The 23,999-nt window shown below is 42.2% G+C and overlaps 1 protein-coding gene across 5 annotated transcripts in view; it reads left to right on the top strand.

Moving 5' to 3' along the window:
• The window catches only part of LOC118506219 (serine proteinase stubble-like), a 99,020-nt gene that overhangs the window by 34,939 nt on the left and 40,082 nt on the right, over positions 1-23,999 (top strand). For all 5 annotated transcript variants that reach the window (XM_036043056.1, XM_036043052.1, XM_036043055.1 and 2 more), the window contains one exon: positions 12,330-12,548. The gene's annotated coding sequence lies outside the window, so the exon portion shown is untranslated. The remainder of the gene's footprint in view (positions 1-12,329; positions 12,549-23,999) is intronic.

The following is a 23,999-nucleotide window of genomic DNA, read 5'->3' as shown; positions in this document are numbered from 1 at the left end:
TGGGTCTATTGTTTTGGCGTTTGCTCAGTTGCTCGGTTGCTCTTAAAACAAAAAGCTGGAGCGATTTTATTCGAAAGGTTGAGAGGAAGAACTATTATCTTGGTAACCTGCTGAGATATCGTTATGGATGGCCTTTCTAAAAAATGGTGTCTTTCTATCATAATTATTTCTTCTTTCGATATTAGTGTTAAACATGCAACAAGCTTAAGAGGATTTATCTACAAACACAACATGTTCATCCCTTAATTAGATGCATCGTTTATCATCCTACCGACTGGCTGTTGCTGCTCCTGGTCAGACAAAACAAATGCAGAGAAAGACCATAATGAAAACAATATTACTGTTGGATTGGAGCAAATAAACCTTCAACCGAACTTTCTGAGAATGCGTTTCGGGAGGATCAGCAGGAAAGAAGAATTACCAATTTCACGCTTTCTAATTCCAGCGCTCAGATTGGCCGCTGTAAAACTTTTACTGCCTTCTAATAGAGCAGAATAAACGATAAATGGCTATTTTTTGTAAATTAGGTAGGTTTGGTATTTAACTTTTAACCTCAACGAAGTGAACGTTTGTTGTAATAGGATTTTTAATGATTAAAATTTACTAAGAGCTCGTGGGCGATTTAATTTCATATTTCAATAACACTCAAGTTCATATGATTGAGCAGCCAGGAAAAGAATAACGTACGTGCAGAATTAATTGAATGGTAATGGGCACGATTTCGATGGCTAGTTTAATGCTTCCGAGCTATCCTGGCGATCCCATGTGACATGTGAAATGCAGAGTTGCGTATGAGTAAATAAATCTCTACCCCTTGCACACGGCTGCTTGTCATTCAACGAAAGCGAACGTTTTGATTCATCCCATCCCATACGTAAAGCGTGGCGCGATCGTTCTATGCCTCCATTCCGCATCGTACGCGCATTTACATAAAAGAATCATCAAACGCAAGGGACGCAGTAATAGAGCGGTAGCCGCTGCATCTTGGAAAAGAAAAGTTGCACACTGACCAACCCTCGGTCGGCAACGGGATCAGATAGGTGCATTAGTCCGTCCGTCACCATTATTCCGGGACAGCGATCGTGCCAGATTGTTGTTTCGATTGCGATCGGGCTGCCGGGAGATCACCATATGCGCCCGTAAAGATCGTAGGTTTCCTAGCAGTCGTTGGGTTGAAAAATATTTTCGGAAGTGGAACAAACCATCCGGCTAGAGCGCGCCAAACTGGGGCCAGTGGGAGTGTGTGCAGCTAGCGTCGTAAATCAAGCCACCCTTGTGCGGTGTTTTCGTCGTCCGAATCGATCGTACGGGGACAAAAGTAGGTTTTCGGTTAAGTAGCTGTGTAGCAAATACGGTCCGATATATCCTGAACCCTCGTTGGCCTTGTGTTGGAAAGGGGGAGCTGAAAATATTCTTTTGCAATGTAGTGTGAGCGTATGATATGAGGACTGGGCTGCTAACCGTGCCGCTGACCATGGGCCGGTCAACCCGTGGTTAAGGTGATGCAAAAATATTGTCCCCCTTTTTGGCATACGAATGACCGCGAAAGCGATTTCAATGGAGTGCCATGAAATATTTATGGACCCACAGTAAACTGTATGCTAAACGGATGGTAATGCCGCGGGAGACTATGTTTTAGTTTTGTGCCACAGTAGTGCTTCCTTCCCACCCGGTGAATCTATTAGCTGCTGACCCGTGGGTCAATTGACTGTTTCACATGATGAACAATTGCTGCGGCCGATTTTCCGCCTAGTTGGGTTAGTAGTGCGAAGGACAAAGTTGCACCGGGATCGTGTGTCGGACCACATGGGTGCACAGTTCAAATATTGTTGCAGAGAGGAATTTTAAGAGTTATTGCCATTTTAATATCATTTTATATTTATCACATTTCGCATTTAAATGTTTTTAAACCTTTCCTGGATACTAAACGACTTTTTCTTCACTTTTTAAGCATTCACTTTTTCAATTAGTTGCACTTTCGTACAGCATTGCAACTCATTATAGCACTCCTTCACTTTAGCTAGCGTTTTACGGGCTGTCCCTGTGCCCGTGCTCACTTTCGATTCAAATGTTTTTCATCTCTTCTGCCATTTTAATAGTGCAACAGCAGCAGCAGCAACACACTGTTTTCCCTTTTGGTAATGATGGGCAACCGGCTTATCGGCGCTGCTAGTTGTGCCAGAGAGTAGTAAAAGTGAAACCGAGGGCACATTTGAGCGTTATTGTGCTGCATCTTTCTCTTCCTTCATGCCGTTGACAAAAAAAAAAAGTTCAAGCCGCTGGTTCAGGCTGCGAGAGAGCTTAAAGATGACACATTTTTGATCTACGTTCATCACGTACGCAGAATGCCTAGACGAGTACCCATAGTTTCCCATCGATACAAGGTGTCTGTTTTGTTTACGAAGCCGAATGATAAGACCGACCTTCATGCGTTTGAAGATTTTCCCGAACAGTTCCCGTGTGCTGCGATCTCCATAGGCCTGCCACAACTCACCACATTCTTCCACAAACTCGGCGCGTGTGTATGCGAGACATCTCGGCGGCAGTGTTGCAGAGTAAAAGTCCTCCCTCCCCCCCATAGCATCCCTCCGGATTGCAACCTCAGCCCTCCACCACCCGATGCACTCCTATCTTGATGATGAATACGTGACAGTCACGGTGCATTATGATGCGCCCGTTGTTGTAGTGGCGTGTTGTGGCATACGTTCGTTCACTGGCGCTTTCCCTTTGGTTGGAGCGATTCATTTGAATAACCGCACTGCATTCGCTACTGCTACAGGTTTTGTCCGAGACACCCTCGAAAGGGTGGAATATTTTGCCTTGTCCCGTCCGGCACGTATCAGCGTTTGATTGAGCTTCTGGGTGATTTTGCGGTGCTAGATCGGGAGCCTACGTTACCATAAAAGGGGGTTGATCCTGCCAGAGGTTTGTCTTGTTAGACTTCTGGTACGTTTGGGTCGAGGAGACGGATCGAACTGCTGGACGTGACCTTCTTTCCCATCCGGGGATGGGTGACGTGCCATCGGGGCAAGACGTTGGAGGTCATGGGACAGGGGGCGGTGCATCTATTGTTGTCGGTTGAATCGCCGGTAATTTACTATGATCAGTTGTCACTTTTGACCCTTGGCGCGCCACGCATTAGGCTAATCAATGTCAGCGGAAAGGGAAATTTCCATGTCAGGAAAGGAAGTGCATATCGCTACCGGGATTGATGGGAGAATCATGGAAGCTGTTTCTTATGAAAGTTGGCATGCGAAAATACTATTCAAAGAGCTAATTTAATTTTAAAGAACTCTCAAGAGAAGATGAAGAGCATCCAGATAGATTAAAAAAACGGTTTTGAGTCTATCGAGTAAGCTTCTTCCACGTTTTTTTTTTCTGGCAAACTCATTTGCCAAAGTGAACCGATGCAGAAAGAAAACCAAATTCGTGTGCTTTCATTGGTATCGATTAACCCACATCTAAACAATGGCCAGATTTGCGGCCAGAAAGAAATTGAGCGATGACTGCAATTTTTGGACGTTAAGAACACCATTCCTACCATCTGCTTCTTCTACGCACCACCGAACCATCCGACTAATGGAATCGATCTCTGGTGGAGAATACATGGAGCAAAAGCTTGGACGCGAGTTAAAACTTTTCTTTCTGAATAGATAGAAAGAGTCTTTTACAGTTCGGTGTCTTGAAATTAACTATTTTATTGAATTCAGCCGATTCCGTTATCGGCCCATAAACGGCCCAGCAGCGATCGCCGCATCAGCATAACTCGTCGCGTTGGATACAACACGACACTCCCAATGCTGATTTAGCGATTACCGACGCTCGTTGCTAACTCGCCCCCCCTCAGATGTGAACGTCCACGATTCACTGTGTTTGTTTAGGAAATGTGACGTAGTCGGGTGTCTGATTTGGTGACGAATTATGTACTGTGACTACCGTTTGCGTGTTTTTGCACCTCTTTGTAAACCAGTAAAGCAATGCTACTCCCAGTATAATGAGAGGAAAGATGATACCTCCGAAAATGTTTATCGTTGGCCAGGTTATTTGAAAAGAGTTGTTTTGTAAGCGAATGTGCTCCAATTCTTTACGTGTCTCGATGTGCAGATTATGTAAATCTTCCAGACTTATGTTCGAAATTTCCAGCTGTCTTTTAATAAACACTCCGTCGAGTGGATATAAGTTCAACGTTCCAACTAGATCGGTGAGTTTGGATGAGTATCTCACGTCGTTTATGTAAATATCGCATGTGTTGAAGCTTATTACGAACGATCCCTGAAGTGTTCTGTTGCTTATACCACAGTTGGAGACGAGTGTAAATTTCTCTACAGAGTTAATCAATATGGCGTGATTATTAATCTGTAATATTTCAGTTTTGGCTGGACTCTTCGTAAAGTTACATTCTGCTTCTCGACCTTCCATTAATCTTGGAATGCAATCTGATTCATCCAACTCTATTTCATTGATTTTATAGATTTTCGGGGTTAGAGTGCTAACACGGTATCTGATTGCTTCGTGAGTTATGAATCTGTCATACTGGAGGTGAATCTTGCCGTCGTGGTACAGGATTGGATAAATTTTTATCTTACGGAACGTTCTTGGGTCGAGTTTGGGTGTTTTTATGAGCAGCATTATTTCTTGGCGGTTGGTGGCGATAGAGGCGTCGGCGTAGGAAAGCGCTTCTAGAGTTGTGTCGAACGGAATGTTTTCTGCTGCCAGGTTTTTTTCCAAACAATTGATTTCATATTTTGACAATATTTTTTCGTTTAAAATATTCGCTTTCGTCATAACTATACTATCAACTATTTCCTGCAGTGTGTCTATCATCTTTTTTAGGTGGAGATAAATATTGATGGAATGAATTTCTAATGATTCTGATCTGAATTGAGTTATTACGTTACGAGTTTTTTCTGTTATTTCTTTAATCTGGTTGTTAATATTCCTATTGATTGTAACTTGTGCATTATTGTCATCGATGAGATTATTAATTGTTTTGTTAATAACACGAAGATCGTTTGCATCTGGTGTTCCTGCAATAAACTTCCAAATTGTTCCTATGGAATCCCAACGTTTGAATCTTTTAGTGGGAAGCATTCTTTTCAATATGGTATTCAGTTCTTCGAATTGGTTTTGGATAATACTGGAAAATTGATTATTGCTCATTTTTTCGAAATCGTCCTTAATTGCTTGAATATAACCCTTATACGCAGTTAAATTGTAATGGTGTATGTAAATATGGCTATCTATCCTTATTCTTGCCCAACCTTCGTCCATTGCAACTATAGGTTGGTTGTCTACCTTCAGAATAGAGATCCTCGGCTCAGCTAGGGTACATACTACAAATAGAAAACTGTAAGAAGAGAACAATGATGTTAGAATGACGGTATTGTTAGCTATCTTATTTTTATATCGTTTTTATGAATTTTTCGTGAATCATTTGTGTTTATAGTGCTTTTGTTTACTTTGTTAATCTTGATTTTCTTGTATCTCGGCTTGTGTTTTAATCTGGCTCTGGTTTTTTCATAAACTGTCATATCCTCTTTTATATTTATTTCCTTTTTTCTCTTATTGTAATATGAAATATCTTTCTCCTGTTTCTTTGTTAAATTTTTGTAAACATTTTCACAAATATCTGATGAACGGACAGACGGTAAAATTATCTCATAAGGAGTATATTTAGTAGTCGAATGAATGGATGAATTATATTTGTGAAGTGAAAGCTCGATTAGATCAGAAATAGTTAAATTGTTGTTCTCAAATTTCGTTATTCGATAAATTTCTAATATGGTAGAATGGAACCTTTCTATTACTCCATTCATTTCACTTCGACCTGTAGCTGTTAAATATATTTGGATTTGGTGAGTTTTATAAAAATCTATTAGATCTTGTGTACCAAAAGATTTTTCGCCGTCCATTACTAATATTTTAGGAGGATGGTATTTTGTAATTATTTCTTTAACTGCCGGAACAATATCTAAGGCGGCTCGCGATTGAATTTCTTTAATTTGAGCGAATTTTGAAAATTTATCGATGTAAGTTAAAAAATAATGTTTTTCGAGAAACATTATATCAATGTGTGCAATTTGGAAAGGGTGTACGGGGATTGGAGTTTGTTGTTGAGGATACCGGATAGGGTTTCGGTCATATTTGTTTTCATTGCAGGTACAGCAATTGGAAACAATTTTTTTTATCTTGGCTAGCAGCTTTGGAAAATAGTATTTACGTAAAATTTGCGACTTATTTTCCTGGGCTCCACGATGTGCCCTATTGTGCTCTGCCGTGATTATTTCTCGTTGTTGATCTTCGTCTGTAATGTCTTCCAGAAGATTTTGAGTAAATCGAATCTTAAGGAGCTTCTGACTTCCAAAATACTTCCTATAAACCTCTTGAAATTTTCCCATTATGTCTTCACTCGTGAAAAGTCCGTTTACTTTTGATATTGTGAAATGATCCTTTAGAATCTGTAAAAGAGATGATTCGGTTATTATTTCGGAGTAAATTGTTGTACGTTTAAAATTTTGGAATGGATATTCAATTACTGTGTTTGGTTTCCCTTTTTTCAACACGATCTGGTTGTGAAAAGCATTAAGTGGTGCTTCTGTAGAGATAATGTAAAAATCGTCACTAGTTTGTGATGAATGTTGCGTACCAGTCATAGAGAAAACTATTCTGCTGAGGGCATCTGCTACAACATTGCCTTTGCCTGGTTTATACAAAATCTCGTGGTCATGCTCCTCTAAATATGCTTTCCAACGTTTTAATTTTGCGTTAGTATTTTTTTGGGAGAGGGCAAAAGTAAGTGGTTGATGATCAGTTAATATTTTGAGTTTAGCTCCATACAAATAATTGCGGAAAGTTTGTAGTGACCAGAAAATTGCAAGCATTTCTTTCTCAGGGGTGGAATATTTCTCTTCAGTTTTAGATAGTGTTCTTGATGCGAAGTGAATTGGTTTATCTTTGCCTAATTCACCTTGAGAAAGAACGGATCCAATTGCATAATCTGAAGCATCGGTTGTCAAAATAAATGGTTTGTTAAAATCTGGATAGATGAGAATATCGCTCGATGATAGTATTTGCTTCATTTTATTGAAACATTCGATTTCTTGTTGATTTAATGTAATTTTCTTTTTGGATGTGTCAGATCCCTTTCCCCTTAAAATGTTTGTCAAAGGTTTAGCAATTTTGGCAAAGTCTTTGACAAATCGTCGATAGTAGCCCATTAATCCTAGGAAGGCACGCAAATCTTTAATGGTTTTGGGCACAGGGTATTTATTTATAACTTCTATTTTTTTATGGTTGGGTTTTATTCCCTCTGTGCAAATAATGAAACCAAGAAATTCAACTTCTTGGCGAAGGAATTCTGATTTGTCTAATTGAATTTTTAGTCCTGCATTATTTAATGTTGTCAAAATTGTGTTCAAATTTTTCAAATGATTTTCTAAATCATCGCCAAAAACTATTACGTCGTCTATATAAACGTAACATATTTTTCCAATAAAATTTCGAAGTACATCATCGATAGCCCTTTGAAATATAGCCGGTGCGTTTTTTAAACCAAACGGCATCCTAGTAAATTCGTATTTACCGTTATTAATAGCAAAAGCCGTTTTTTCAATATCTGATGCTTTCATCTTAATTTGATGGAATCCCGAAGCTAAATCTAAAGTCGAGAAATATTTTTTTCCTTTTAATTGGTCTATCACATAATTTATCTCGGGCATTGGATATTTTTCGGAGATGGTTTTAGCATTTAACATTCGATAATCGATAACCATTCTAAATTTCTTTTGTCCTGATGCATCCGGTTTTTTTGGCACAATCCATACCGGTGAAGTCCAAGCTGAGCGAGACGGTCTGATTATTCCATCCGCTAATAGCTTGTCAACTTGCTTATTTACTTCGTCAGCATATGCTGCAGGATATGGATACACTCTTTGATGGATAGGTGTATCGTCTGAAGTGTGTATTGCACATTCCACTTTGGTTGTACATGTTAGTTTACTGTCTGGTTTGTAAAATGCATCTCTGTTTTTATCTAAAACCTGGTTTAGTTTTTCTAGCTCTAATTTGGATAGATGAGATGTTCGGATCAAATTGTGGGATGACCGATTATGTGGAGAATAGTATGAGATTGGGATGACGAATCTTTTAGAGTTTCTACTCAATGTGATTTGGTCATTTTCTAGATCAATTTTAGCTTTCAATGTTTTCAACATGCTATTTCCAATGATTCCATAAAAAAAATTGTGAAATTTGTGTAACAAAAAGCGATCTTCAAAATCAATTTTGGGATGAAAAAAATTTATATTAATTGCACTAGTAGGAGCAAATGTACTATTTGCACAACTTATTTGACCTACTGAAAATTCGTACGGTTTACTGATTTCATATGCACGTGCCAATTGTGGATGTATTAAATTAATATTAGCACCTGTGTCTATTAAAAACGGAAAGTTTCCAATGGTAGTTTTAAGATAAATAAAAGGAAGGCTGGGAACTACCAACTCATCTTCCACTCTAAAAAATGGTTCTGACCATCGCGACTTGATCCCTCCAACGGATCATGCTCGTGTTGCAAATTTATGTTTTGTAATTTGTCAACAAGATTGTTTTGCTCTGTGAGCTCAAATTCATTTATTGTTTGTCCGTGACAATACCTTGCGTCGTTGGCATTTTTATTCATTTGATGAGCATATAATGGGTGAGCTTGCCTCTTTACCCACGCTTCTTGACTTGATGGTGGTCTTGGTCTTTTTTCGCCATATGTGGGTCTGTTACCATAGTCAATATGACGTGAATTTATACTTCTATCTACCTCCATTGGCTCGGGCTGTTGCCTCTGTGGGGTATATTGCTGATTAGGCAGGTAATGGGAATTGTATCGTGGAGCTGGACGAGGCGCTGCTCTAGGAGGGGGTACTGGTTGATAAACAATTTTTCTGGGTGCTACCCTAGGGGGTTGAGGCTCGAAGCCTAAATCTCTTGGCTTGGGAATATTAAGAGAATTTTGATTTCCATATTGATTTTTAAAAGGTGCTGATCGAACGTCCATATTAAAGTAATCAATGCAAAATTGATATGCTTTGCTAAGGGTCTTCGGGTCAGCAGTTTTTAATAAAGTGGATAATGGTTTTTCTAAACCTCTAATAAACGAATCCAAAGCTTTCTCTCTGAAATAGTTTATGTGGACATTTGCATGCAGAGAGTACTTACTGTCAGTTTGAACTTGTGCTATTATAGCGGCTAACAATTGGTTAACCCTGCTATAATATCCGGCGAGGCTTTCCGAATTACCCTTACGAATACACGTCAATTCATAATCCAGGGTCTTCACGTCACGCTTATCTTTATAGTAAAGCATTAGGATAGATTTTATCTGATGCCAACTACATGTTGCATTATTTGCATTTAACACATCGGAAGCTTCTCCACGGACTTTCCTTCTGATTGTTCGTTCGATCAGATGGAACTGCACAGAGTCGTCAGGAAGATCTCTATACATGATAAAAACATCTTCCACATCCGAAATCCAATTCATCAACTCATTTGGGTTTCCATCAAAAATAGGAACATCCCTCAAAAAGTCAGGGGTTTTTCCCATCTCCACGAAAGATCGTAGAACCATTTCAGTGTTGGGATTGGTCATTTTTGTGTTTTAAATGCTCACTTCACTTAACACTTGTCACGATCACGATTCACCACTAACAAATTACAGCAGAAGCTATTTAATTAAACACCAAAATTTCACTGATTTCGGATTTTTTAGGTTTTTACTTACAGTATGGTTGAGTTAATTTCCATGGGCATCTGACTTCTTTTTCTTCGGGGGAAAATTGGGCAGCTACAGCAAGATGTTCCTTTTTATCCTTCTGATGACTGGGGGCTCGCTGGCAGCAATCGGGAATTAACCACGGTGTCCCAAAGTTCGCTTCGTTATTATGATGGCTCCTTCAACCACGAGATTAGCCACAATTTTTAAATGGCTAACTTTATAGGATTTTTTTTAACTTATACACTTCCCGCTGATTTTTTTGTCAGGTCCCTATTCGGGCGCCAGTTAAAACTTTTCTTTCTGAATAGATAGAAAGAGTCTTTTACAGTTCGGTGTCTTGAAATTAACTATTTTATTGAATTCAGCCGATTCCGTTATCGGCCCATAAACGGCCCAGCAGCGATCGCCGCATCAGCATAACTCGTCGCGTTGGATACAACACGACACTCCCAATGCTGATTTAGCGATTACCGACGCTCGTTGCTAACTCGCGCAAGGCTTGCAGTTCTGGCCGGCTCACTTACCCTGCTATTCTATGCTTTGTTTCGATGCGCATTGGATACCAAAAAAACGAATCGAGGTCGAAGATGAAAGAAAAGCTACATTTTGGCGGTTGTGTAACAGTTACACCCTCGCACGGCAAAGAACGGCGGTGGTCTATGAAAATGGTTACGTCGGTCGGTCGTATGAAGATCAAAGCAAAACGCTTGGAAGGATTTTTTATTCGCCTTTCCTGATTTCATTTACTACGTGTAGTCGATCGATCAACGATTAAGAGTGCTCCTTTTTTTTTGCCTTTCGCTTACACACGGCCGACAACATTCGGCCGATCTCTCCATAAGCCACCCGCTAATGGGATACCGGTCGAACGGAAGGTGCCGGTCGTCGTTTGTTCTGGCCCTTCCGCATCGCGTCCATCAGCGAGTCTATCGAATCAATCCGACTCCCCAAGCGTTGGCAGCGTAAGGCGGCGTTCGCCCACTATCTCTGTACTTGCATCGATCGATCAATCAAAGGTTTTCTGCCCGCGGTGGGCTGAACGCTGCGCCGAAATTATGCCTCCATGATGCTGCACATCTACGGTGCAAATGAACCCCATGGTTGCAGAACGAACGTAGCCCACGGTGGTGTGTCTTGCTGAGTTTGATTGCTACTAGTAAAGTTTTGCTTTTGGGATTGATACTGGGACGTCAAAAGTCAATGGAAAGTTTTAATGTAAAAGATAGAAGGGTTCGTCGCTTAAAGTCTTTCGTTCGGGATCGTTGGGAATATTTCATTAAAGGGACTTATCGTGATTTATTTGTTAATTTTTAATAAATCATCCTCAAAATAGTAAAAAAGAAAATAATTTTCAACACAACCAAACAATATTGAATGTATTATGACGTGCAAAAGCCTATCTGAGCACCACATTCCCCGAATGGAAAAGTCGGAAACATAATATTTCTGTAACGAACGATCACTCCACACTGCACTTACGCCCTGCTCCGGTAGCACTCGGCTCGGATAGTGGTTTCCCTTACGAAGCGATGGATAAATTATCGACCATAATTAGCCCTAGGGAATAGCTGCAAGAATGTGAACCTGCCGCTCGCACAAACGTGGTATATTACTTGCTGCCGTTTTCTTCATTGATCTTTATTTTTTTGTTGCTGCTCACTTATTACTTACTCTCACTGTGCTGCTGGTATGAATTCAATTTATTTGCACTTCTTTGCCCTACAGCAGCACGTACTGTAAGAATATGGATGCGAAATGGTGCTTTGAGCGGTTTTGTTTTCATTAGGTTTTTGCAAGTACAGTTGCTTGCAATCGTGCCTTATTTGTGCTATTATATCCGTACGGAAGAAGAGCAGCGAGCTTCAGGACGCTTTAGGTTTAGAAATAATAAAGCAGAATTGGCAAAATTATTGAGCGGTTATCGGTAGAAGGAATTTTTCACTGTTTATTAAGTGCAATTAACGATGGAATTTACAAAATTAATAATATAGCTCAAAGTCGAAGATAGAAGAAAAAAGATTTTGAATAATTTATGATAAAAATAAGAACAAAGTTGAATTATGATATGAAAGTATAACCTTTTACAATAATACCTAGCCAGTATGCACAATTCCTTCCCATGATAAATCATTTCAACAAGCATATTTGCAAACCACGTAAACAGATGCTGCTCGTGCTTCATACACTTCTCGCTACGTTTATCGCCGATTATCGACAGCCCCGAAGGGATATAGAGATAAAGTCTCCCAGCCCTGGACTCCACCTTTTCAAACGCTTCGGCACGATTTCGGCGTTAGACACGGTTGGTCTGCTCGCGTGCCCAAAAGTGCTTGCAACATGAAAATGTTTCATCCTGAGACATCAACTTTCGCTTCGATCGTGCTTCGATCCCGTATGCAAAGTTACACATCTCAACCCTTGCCACCACACACCTGTTCAACACACATACACATGGGACGGGCCCTTTCTTTACACTGGAACTGGGTGGAATGTCAGAAAACAAACCTCAAAATGTTCTCACGTGTTTTGAAACCCGTGCGTTTGCTTGTTCTTCTTTCAGACAATTTAACCAACCGCGTGCAGTTTAGACCCGCTGGCAGGGTTCGGTGTGTGTGCCGTTTCCTTCTCGAGTGTGCAGTGTTAATAGCAAATAATAACAGAAAGAAAGGTGTATACTGAGACGGCAGACACGGTTCAGGCAGAGACGCACCAACTACAAACACACACACACAGAGGGCAAGCGGATATTCTGATGGGTTGTAGACTTCCCAGTGTCCAGGTAAGGTTCTTTCGGTTTCTATTTGTAGTATGTGGCATGTTTGAAATGCAGTTGTATAAATACTTTCTTCCCCATCTGCCACGTGCCCGGTTCAATCGGGTTGGAGCCGAGCGTTGATGGCAGACACATATTAGCACAAGCACAGGTAAAAGTGATAATTATGAATATGAAGCTGTCATCCTTGGCGTATTAATTGAAAAATATTTTGATCCACTAGAAAACAGTATAAAATGTTCAAATGCTTTCGACCACCAATTGATGAGCGACGAGTGATTGGGTACCCGGTACCGATAGAAGGGATAGAAATTTAATCCACAATCATCGGCCGTGTGTTGAAAGAGAAATCGGGCCGGAATTTTTGGGCGGCCTGCGCAAAACTTGATCGACAACCGACGCCCGCCCGGAGGCTCAAAATTCGCACAAAATCCATCCAGCACGTCCGCCCGGTCCCTCGCTGCGGAAGCATGAACCGGCTCTCGCTAACCGGTGTCTGTCCCTCGATGCCAGCCGGCCAAGTAGAAACTGTCGGTTTTGCACCCTTCGATCGGTGGTGCGCGAATGCGTGACCACCACCACCACTGCCCACAAATTGGTTCAACTTTCCCGCCTGCTGGCGAACCAAGGGATGTGTCGGATTTGGGAACGTTTGGCTTCATACCGATAGGGATTAGAGCATTGATCGCAAATGTCAAGCCCGGAGACTCATGTGACGAAGGTTTCAGGCAGCTTTTCCCCACAGCGAAGCGTGGTCCATTCAGGCTGGTCTGGAAACGGTACCCAAAAAAAAAACAGAACTCGACTCGTAATCTGCCATATGTCAAGAGCTTCCAAACATTTGAAGAGTTACATGCTTTCGGCTAAAAATACGCCGGGCAAAAAAAGTGTTAACATTTCTTCCCTTTTTTTGCTTGCGAGCATAGCTACACTTCAAATTAGATCTTGTAACGAACCAAATCTGATGCACGATGAAATTGGAATCGGCAAACAGAAAGGAACCTAGCATCACGCAACAAAAACAAACCCTTCAAAACACACCCCGACGGGCCGATCTGCGAGGGGGGGGAGGGGGTGTACAAAGCCACTCGAAGAGTTGTGAACCCGAAACACAGCGATGCCACGAACCAAACACGGCGACCGAGCCAGCCTGCCAATTTCTCGTGTGTATCGGTGGGTTCAATTTTTGCACGGCGCGCTGACAATCCCGACCCGGCGGTTGTTTCCGGCGGTGACGCGCCGGAATATGACGTTCCGGAATGATGCCCTGGCGTTCATTCGTTTGCCAATGGTGCATGAAAGCTGCTTAGTAACAACGGACGAGAAAAAAAACATGCTGGACCTACGGACAGCAACAGGAAGGCGCCGAGCAGCACTACATCACACGTGATGATCGGTTTTGGGGCGGTTTGGAGCGATCGCTGATTAGGGGGTGATTGGAGATTGTTTGCGGAGGGAATTGTTTTGTTTCGCCCGGCACCGGAATGTGATATTCAATTAGCTTCGGGAATTCGAAATTATGCGTTTGCGGGAATGGAATGGGAAAGCAAAGCCCGCGAAACGGGGACAGATCGCGAAAATTCGTGTGCACGTGTGCTTCGGGAGGCGGCTAGGCCGGGAAGGAGAAAGAAAATGTTGAGCCCGCGCGAAAGATTAACAGACCGTGCCCGAAAAAACTGGACCATATTTGGGCACGGAGATGGAGCCCCGACGCGGAGTTTATCAAAAATTGCTATCGTTATGGAATTGTTTTCTCCCAATGGTGTCGTTATGGTCAGTGAAGTAATCAATTAATAGAGACGTTCCGATAGATCGATTATGATATTTTGGGATCGTGTTTCCTCCTGTATGGGAAGGTGAAACTTTTGCGCCCAGTTATGTTGTGTTTGAATCGTGAAATATGTGTCTGCAAGAGGAGAATAATTTATCCAACGATTTCATGACACATTTTCCACAATTTATTTAATTATTGAACTTGTTAGTTGTTCACACAAGAGTTGATCTGTTCACACAGAGCAAATGTGAAAGCGACACACCACTCCAAACCGTATTCTATTGTTTCGATGAAAAGCTTGTCGAACGATCGATGAAAATCCCTACCCCGTACACATTACCGTTGGCATTTTCCTCCGAACGGCCCGTGATGATAGGTCTTACGCGCCCTCGACGGTCGCAATGACGAGCCCATGTCGATGACGGTCGATGGTCGGGATGATGATATTCCTAACGAAAGGTTCGTCCCAAAGGTTCAAACTGTTCACAATATTTTAATTTTCAATTATGGCCCATTTTCGGACCGAGCAGATGAATGGGATCGAGACACTTCAGGGGTTTAGATCCAAGGCGTAATTGGGACCCGAACTCTAAAAGGTTCGGCAAACGGGGTTGGTTCCTTTATTTTACGTCCAACGAAAGTGAATCTCTAAATATTGTGCCTGTGAGGTGTGGATCTGGGCTGTTGGGCTGTCGGAGCCGTACCGTGATGGGAGGCACATTACTCCTAAAATAGAGCGCCGAGACCATCCTGTTTAGGGAAGGGAAGCACCAGGAACAAAGTGAAAAGTGGTACTCACACACACACACCCAGCAAGCTTCAACCATTTCAACCGTAAGAGAAAGTCATCTAAAGCATAGCGGGAAAATGTTGTTTGCCTGGTGACGTTTCGATGAGAATGATACAATGGTTCGGCGGAAGACGAAAGAGCAACAGAACAAACGCATCACGCAACAGTAACACGGCAACAACAATGAAAGTGTTAAAAGCGTTCAGTTTGCGCCCCGGGTATGTTATTAAGTCGATTCCGGGCGCTGAATTGTCATCTATTAGCAAACACCGGCCAGAACGGGGTGAAAGCAATCGTTTATGGTAATGTGGTGTGGTACCGATGGGCAAAAAGGGACAGTTCCGATGCGATTCGGTCTTCGGTGGAAGGTGAACTGGAGGGCAGCGTTTAGTTTTGAGCATTGCAATTGGAGGGTTGAAGCAAGTTGCACTCACGGATGAGTGTCAATATGTTTAGAGCTTTTCTTTTCTTCCGATTAGATGGGGAATGTTAGCTGATGGTAGCATGCTCGAATTACAGGGAGGATGTTAATTGGAGCAAAAATTATGATTGTGAGAAAATTGGTTTCAGTTGTAGTCCATTAAATATTAATCGCTAACTTTAGCTTTAAATACATACTGATTTTTTTTTTTCATGGCAAGATATCCAAGAAATCCACCCAATATGTTATCATGTCTTTTCAGACAACATATTACTACATTATCAATTAATTTGGAGCAGCTATGGCCAAAACAGCTGAGCAATAAAATTTGAAATATTTAGGCTCTTCCTACTGACCGCTTACAAGTTTTCTCACTCTCAGAGAAAGGCGACACATTTTTTCGGCAAATTAAAGTCCCTCAAAAGTATTTTATGGCTCTTAGCTTTTTAACTTTAAAACTTGACTCCAGGGATCAAATGCCCAAGAGTTGATAAATTCGTGGGTGGGACATTTTTATTCAAAATTCGTTATCTGAGAAGATCAGATTCACCTCAGAGACTGGCAGCGTTTTTGAATAAATATCTTACAGGCAGTGGACAAGTCGTCGATCGAAGAGGCTCCTACTGACCTCAGCAGCGACCTCTAAATATTTTTGGGACACCTCTACCTTAGGCAACTCCATCCAACGCAACTCTATGGCAAAAGAGCGTAAATTCATGTTCATTAGAGTCATGGCCATGTTATTGAGAATCATTTCCATAAGAACACACAGGACCGGGAGGTAATATTTTTGTAGATTACATGTTGAGAGTGTGAATTTTGTATTTTTAGTTTCATTGTCTTGCTATTTCAGTTAAATTTTAATGAAAAAGTTATTGAAAAACCAATATTTTCCTTCTGGTTTACATTCAAATTTCGATAAATTACAAAAGTGCTCTGGAAAACTCAAAAAAGAAAAACAATATTTTTCGTTTGTTTACTCTCAGCTTACAAAACATCATAAGCACTCAAAAACAAAAAGAAAAGTAAAAACAAGCGATGAAGAAATATCAAAAACTAGTTCATTCACTGCACTTCTTTCTCTATGCTCGCTAACGGTAACTACACATGTTATTTGCTGCATTAAACAAATGTTGGTATAAACGCGAACGTGCAAAATCAAAACATCCTGTACGAAAAGGCCAGCAAAAATGAAAACGGAATATGATAATTGGTTCGCAGCAGATAGTAGACAGCCGAACGAGTGGATATCATCAGCAGCAAGAGAAAAAAAAACGGGGTGCAATAGTAGAACACGTGTCAATCGACGATGACATTATCTTTTCGACATCGCAACCAACTGATCGTGCGCAGCTGGCTGGGACCTGTTCGGGACGCCTGGGAAGATGCCACATTCTCACCGGTGCATTCCAACGGGTGACACACCGATCCATGCTCGATAAAATTACAAATCAATCCTTATCGGTGCGAGGGCAGGCTGTGTTTTTCCATTTTTTCTTTCTCTTTTCTCGCTCATCGTAGCGCTGGTTGCAGATTTTTCTTCCCTTTTGCCGATCTGGGCTAGGACGATCATTTTACTGAACAAATAAATTATCATTCTGCTCATGATCATGATGACAAACAGCCGTGGCAACAGGGCACGGCAATGTCATGGTTGAGGGTCCAAGATGAGTGGTTTTTTTTCTACTTGGAATCGTATTACAACTTACATCGATCTATTTCTTATCGAAATCGAATGAAATGATGATACGGGAATGATTGTCGATTAAAGGTGATCAATGATTGATGTTTTGATGGTTGATCAGGTGCCATCTTTAGTGAGCCGGAAAAAAGCGATATTTTACATTTATTATAATAAAAGGGAGGAACATAAAGAAAAACCATTCCCTCCTCAGTGCGATGTGGATTGAACACGTTTTTTTGCGGCACGATCAGTATTGTGCGAACTTTGTTTCTTTACCTACAATCTTTATTCCCACGTACTGTCGTGTGTTTCTTCAGCACTAGTGGAATAAAAATAGTTATAAGCAGAGCCTTTTTTCCCAACGTTCCCGGTGCTGTAAGCCCCTTTGTAGCCGAAGAAAAGAAGAAGGAAGACAAAAAACACTTGCGCTTTAACCGTTTTTTTTTTCTACAAATACAATTATGTTTTCACTTTGCGCAGATGCCTACACGCTCGTCCGATCGATTGAACCAAAACTCGCTCACATGTGGCCGTATCGTATCGGCGCGTTTGTTCACTTGTCCACCTCCATTTTTGCGATACATAATCGGCCCGGCTGCATTCCGACCCATGCGGCCAGGATGCGTTGACCCACCCGCGTTCGCGCGCCCGGGCATGATTAGCCCTCGAGCCAACTGGTCAAGTGTCATCATTGAGTGTATTTATTTATTGGCCGTTCGTTAGAGACCGCTTTTGGCGAACGGTCGTACGTGCTCGGTGCCGTTTGAACTGGTCCGTGGTCTCGATTATCGGTGGGCTGGCGTATTGGTGAACGAGCAGATTGCCCCGGGAGTGTTCGAAACGGTGGCAGCGCCTAGAACAGCATTGTAAATCGCCTTCGTAATAGGAAGCACATGTGTCTGCGCAGGACCGAGCGGAGTATATTTATTAATTCAATTTTATTCCATTTTTTCCACCAGCGGGGTGCGTTTGTCTTGCCAATGGTCAGGGCGAGCTGGAAATTGAAAAATACCACATAACTCTACACTCCCAGCTTAGCGTGTGTGGGATGTTATTAATGGTTTGGTGTTTTCCACTTTTCCGTGGGCAATAATTATACTAAAATGTAACAGAACTTTTATGGTAATTTTAATTAACACTCGCAAAAGTTTTAGTTTAATGTCTTATGAGATATCTTTAAAAAACATTCCTCAAAATAGAACTTTTATTATTCGCATATTCTGAGATTCGTCTGCTCAAACATTTGCTCTCGAGCGTTTTTCCGATACTAAAAAGCACAAAACGCTTTCTGTGTAACCGGAGGCATCGGCATAATGCTAGTCGTAATAAATTACGAATAATTATTATTAATCGTTTTGTCTAGGTCCGACCAGCCCACCAGCGGGCGTGTGAAACGGAAGCGCATCTCTTTTCAGCGGGGATCCTCCACCCCTGATCGTTGGCTAGAGATTACCATCGTCCACGGAATCAGGGGCACGCTGGTTTGATAAATGAAGGATAAAAAGGGGTTGCTAATCTTGCCACTGGTGATGCGTAAATCTTGCACCAAACAGTTTTACGGCAACATGGGCACGCTGTAATGGAGCGCTGGCTTGCCAAGAAGATTCTGCAATCGATCGAGCCGCTTTCTGCTAGAGAGCTTTGGGCCGGTGATCACCGAGATTTGCTTGTGTGTTTTGCGCTTGTGCTAAGGGAATTAATTGAGATATCATGCCGTTTGAATTGAATTAAAAAAATGTAGTAGCAAAACGTCGCTAAGGAGCGATGATAAACGATACGTTCTAGGCAATCTGTTAGGAGTGTTTCCTTAAAATGAGAAGAGTCACAAAAGAGATTAATGTTAGTTTATTTAATGAAACAAATGCAACTTATTGCACTACAACATAAAAAGCACACAAATGTTACAATTTGTTCCAACCAGCTTTCCACACAACTGTGGCCGCGCGCTTCCTTGTTTTAGCGACCACAAACTCCCGGGCTCCAGGGATAAACGCTCCAACGTTCAATTAAACACTTCACACCGGAGCACTAGCCGTACTGCCAGAAGCGTTTAAAAAAACTGTTTCCCACCACCATCAGGGTATCGCGTATCATTTCGGGGTCTAAACATCGGGTATTATTTCAAAATTCATTCATCTTCATTGCTCAATTTCTCTTTCACAGCTACTGCCAAGACGTGTGGCGCAAGAAAGATAAATGCACATACCGTAATACTTTCATTCGACACTGGTTGACGGTGAAAAAAAAATGCACGAAAATATTGCTTGATTGCTTTCTTTTCGAAGCGAAAGGGAACCATCACCGCAACCCTTGAGGCTATCAATCAATTTTCGCCGCTAGGCTCTTTGCTACATTTCGGTCCGGTGGAAAGTGGCCAGTGGCCAGAAGGTCAAGGTTGGTTAGAATCGTTTCTACCGGGTTGCACATGGTGCTGAAGAACGTACTCCGTTCAAGTGCTTGATGTGCACGAGCCATCGCTTTGTCCGACAGCACACAGGCTTAGCCTCTAATTAACACCTTTAATGCTAAACCGTCAAGAGGCGTTCTGGTTAGCATACGTTCTTTACAAAACCCGGCGGATCGTGACTGAGGCTGGGCGTCAGGGAAAAGCCAGCAAAAGAAACCGAACCTACAGTTACAGTGCTCTGGATGGTGCTAAAGAGCAACAAAAAAACAAGGCCGGACCGCTTCGGAAAGAGTTGCGAACGCGTTCGTTTCTTCCACGAACTAATTGTCGGTATCTATTACGAATATCAAACGCCGTCCAACCCGTCATGCAACGGCCATAAACGGTTCCCTGGATACGGGAAGTTCTATAAATAGCATAAACTATGAGCACTCGAAAGCTACTGCTCGTGCACTGAGAGATTTTGTACGAAAGACTTCAATGCTCAATGAAGCGACGAACTGTCATCGGTGCCATAATTATTTTATAGCTTAATTTAGCTTGCTGGCGGGTTTAAGCAGTGCGTTCATGGTTGAGAAAACTAAGCATTTTAAACCAGGATAATATCACCAGTGCTTGATACATCTTAAATTTCTCCATAACCGCACTCGAACTGCGGGTTAGTTTTTTTTTGTCGCAACAATGTTGCTGATTCCTGTTCTGTATGGCGCCACCAGCAGACCACTTCACATGGACGGAGCAATCGCACTAATTTACCCGTACCCGGACTGTGTATAATCAATGCAGTAGCCACAAGAAGCACCGGTATTGGTCGCACAACATTAATTACAACCCTGTCAATGGTTCGTCTCCGAGAGACAGCCTCCTCGCCCGGGCAGTCCGGGGGCATAGAACCAAAGGAAGCACTCGGCATGCGAAATCGTGTGCGATCGGTAGGAGCCACTCCGAAAGCGCGCAAAAGCTAGGCCTGATTAATGATTACTTATCGAGCGCTGCGAAGCATACGAAGTAATGTGGTAGTGCAAAATGAATTTTCGCCCCCAAGAATACGCTCGACGGTTTGGCCCAAAAACCGCACAACTTGGAGTGTGCTCGGGTGTGTGTGTGTGCCATTGCTATCGAATTACCAGCTGCTCTCGACGGGATTGGGGTTGGGTAATTTGTGCGATTGAAGCTCTGATGGACCCATATTTGCAACATTGTGTCCCCTTTATGCTTTATACATATTTGAAGCCATACCACTGTGAGCCGTAGGGCGTGAGAAACCATGATCCGGTAACGGCCCGGGGTCCAGCGGTTGCCCGGCTACATCAGCTCCGAAAGAGCCATTCCCTTGCGATGGGGTTGTGCTGCATGTGTGTCACTACGTCTGCTCAGAATGATTCATTTCATCCGCCGTGCATCTCCGGATAGACGGAGCAATTAGTAAAGGCGTAATACTTTTAATGCGTTGGATGTGGACCATGCAGCTCGGTCGTAGGTCTTCGTGTGTTGCAGCCGCGGAGATGTGACCTCGTTATGTGGAAAACAGAAAATCGCCAAGATAACTGATAACTTGCTGAGACGACTCAGCTCAGCTCACAATATTCTTCGTTTGAAGTAGCGTAACTTGAGCTAATGCAAGCTAAGCATCCACTGCTACATGGTACAAGCAGGTCTAAGCATCCGAGACTAACGAGAAGCGATCAGCAGAACCGTTGCTTTAGAATGTAAAATTCATAAAACAACATTGCTTAAGTGCTTCTAATCTAGCTAGAACACACCTCGGAATGGGTTAACTGTTGTAGACCAAAACAAAAATCCCTCCTGAAAGCCACAAGGCAAGAAATTAAATGCTTTCATCGTGCTCGAAGCAGCTAACTCGGTGTTACGACACAGCAGACAGAAAATGGGTAGCTGCTAACCACCAAGACCTTTTCCGCACCAAGCACTCGGAAGATTTATCGCTTTATTTGGTGTCATTTGCTTTACGTACGGTTTCGTTACAATTAAATCGCTTAACCCAACAACTGGCACCTCATTTACAGCGTTGATAAATGGTTTAAAAAGCATCAATTTCAAACTAAATACCTCTCCATGCCATGATAAGCCTTAGAGGAACACCGGTTTTGTTCGAAGGTTTTTAGTGTACAGATTGTAATTAAGCATCATTTCTGGTAAAACAAGCAGTTACACCATTGAGCATTTTACCACACACAAAAACGTGCCGAGAGGTTATGTTCACAGGTTTAAATTAATAACGAGCTCGGTGCAAGTGTAAGCCATTCATCACGCTGAAATGTGGTATAACTTTTGCTACGCGCAAAGCCAAACGGCTGCGCGAAATTCCAACACATACCACACCACATGCACCAGCGGAAATAGGATGCGGTTCTTAGCAGCCCTTAGCAGAGAAGTAACGTTATCCAACGTCGGAACGGCCCGAAGATTGATTGATAACGAGTGAGTGTGATTTAAATTTATGGATTATCCGCAAGCAATTGGTTTTGCGTTAACCGAGCCGCCAGCGAGCGTCCCGATGCTCGGTCGTAATTCTTGCAGACACGATGAGACACGCGAAACACGACGACGTTACACCGGACAAAGACGAATGATGGCAGAACCTTCTTTAGGGGCAAAGCAAACAAACACAGTCGGCTATCAGCTGTAGCGGTGGTTTTTTTTTTTGCGAAAGCAATGCGATGAGAATGAATCAGTGGAAGAAGATTTCTCATTAGTTTTGCTTAGTTTCTTAGAAGCAAAAAAAGTTTATTCTCGCTTGACGGGCGATGTTCGTAAGGAAATGGAGCCACTGTCACATCGACAACAGTTGGGCGGATTTATGGTGATGCGTTCCTGGTATCGATCTGATTGAGAAAACAAAACTGGGCGAAGGTTTTTTTGAAGAAAAAATACAACGGAAACTGGATCTACCGGTTGGCGAGGAGCTGGATCGGGATGATGCACGCAGACAGCATTCCTTGGTGCAATTACAACGATTACGTGAGAGTAGGCCACGGATGTGTCCGTATCAAGCTGGTCAAAACCAATGTCCAAAGGCTTAACAAACTGTTGCAAATATTTGTTACGGTTTTTTTGTGAGCTGAAATGATCTGATTAATGATCTGCATGTAAATGACCGCTCGAAACAATCGAACCGAAGTTCAAAGTGCAATCGAAAGGGTCGAACGAGCGAATACAGCCGCAGGCCATTTTAATCTGGATTGTTTTCAATTTGGAAGACAGAAGACAAATGAATGGGTATCGATTTGCATGTGATAACGAAGAACAATGGATGTTGAAAGAAATTGCAATGTGGAGCGTAATGACCCTCTGATTGATTCTTTACTTCTCGACTCGACCTGGGTGGCTTCAGGTATCGAACCATAATCAATCAATTTTTTATTGCTGAAAAGAATTGTCCGTTTGACTACTCTTAACAACATGAAGGAAGAAATTTATCGTTTTTTAAATCTTGGCATGCAGTTTTTTAAAAATACCATTCCCTCGGCTAAAGTAAGGAATGCGTTGAATGCTACGCACCAACAACGCACTTTCGACGGTGTTCGGTTTGGTGTTTGCGGTTTTGTGGCTGCTAAAAGACACCGTTTTACGGCTTTATTTTCGGTTCATTATCCCTCATTTTACCGGAGCCCTCAGAGAGTGTCCAATTTCACTTACCGTCATGGGGACCTTTTTTCGTGTGGTTTCAACTCCATTTTCACTTCGTTTTGTGTGTATGGATACATCGTACACAGTAGCAAAACGCTGTCAGTGACAATAATCAGTGCCGGTAGTGCCGGGATGAGCATAGCCATGGGGTCGGTGTGCTACTCGAACCGCGCCCCATTTGCTGGACCACCCATCCCATCGGATCGGTCGGTAAGCATGAAAGAGCGGATGGCCTTTCACGGGACCTTTCAGGCAAGTGTCTGCTCTCCGACCGCTTACCGGTTCAAACCATTGAACCAAGAAGCGACACCACCAGAAAACTGAAAGATGAGAATTGAAAAGAAAAGCAAGAAATACTTACTCATCATTTAAACTTATCTCGTTGGAACCGTAGTGTGTGCTGTGTTGTTGCAAGGCGAGCAACTCCAGCTGAAGAAAGGAAGTTAATTTTCCCGCAATTAATTAAAGTGTGTTTAATGCTCATCACCCGAGACCTGTTTGCCGGCGGGAGTGAGTGTGTTAATGTGTAACCAGTTTTACGTGGAAAGCGAATAACATACGGCACAAGAGAAACTTCGAGATCGAGAGAATCGAGGTGGTGGTAAAGTTATGTTAAAAATTAAATTTAATTCTCAATTGTCTTCTGACGTTATAACAACATTGTAACATTGGCAATGCAAGATCAGCAAAAAATATTAAAGCCCATTAAACCATCAACAACCGTATCAAC

The sequence above is a fragment of the Anopheles stephensi genome, chromosome 2 (genome assembly GCF_013141755.1).
Source record: "Anopheles stephensi strain Indian chromosome 2, UCI_ANSTEP_V1.0, whole genome shotgun sequence".
In the NCBI taxonomy this organism is placed as follows: Eukaryota; Metazoa; Arthropoda; class Insecta; order Diptera; family Culicidae; genus Anopheles; species Anopheles stephensi.
The sequence above is the reverse complement of the archived record's forward strand: the minus strand, read 5'-3'. Positions and strand labels throughout refer to the sequence as shown.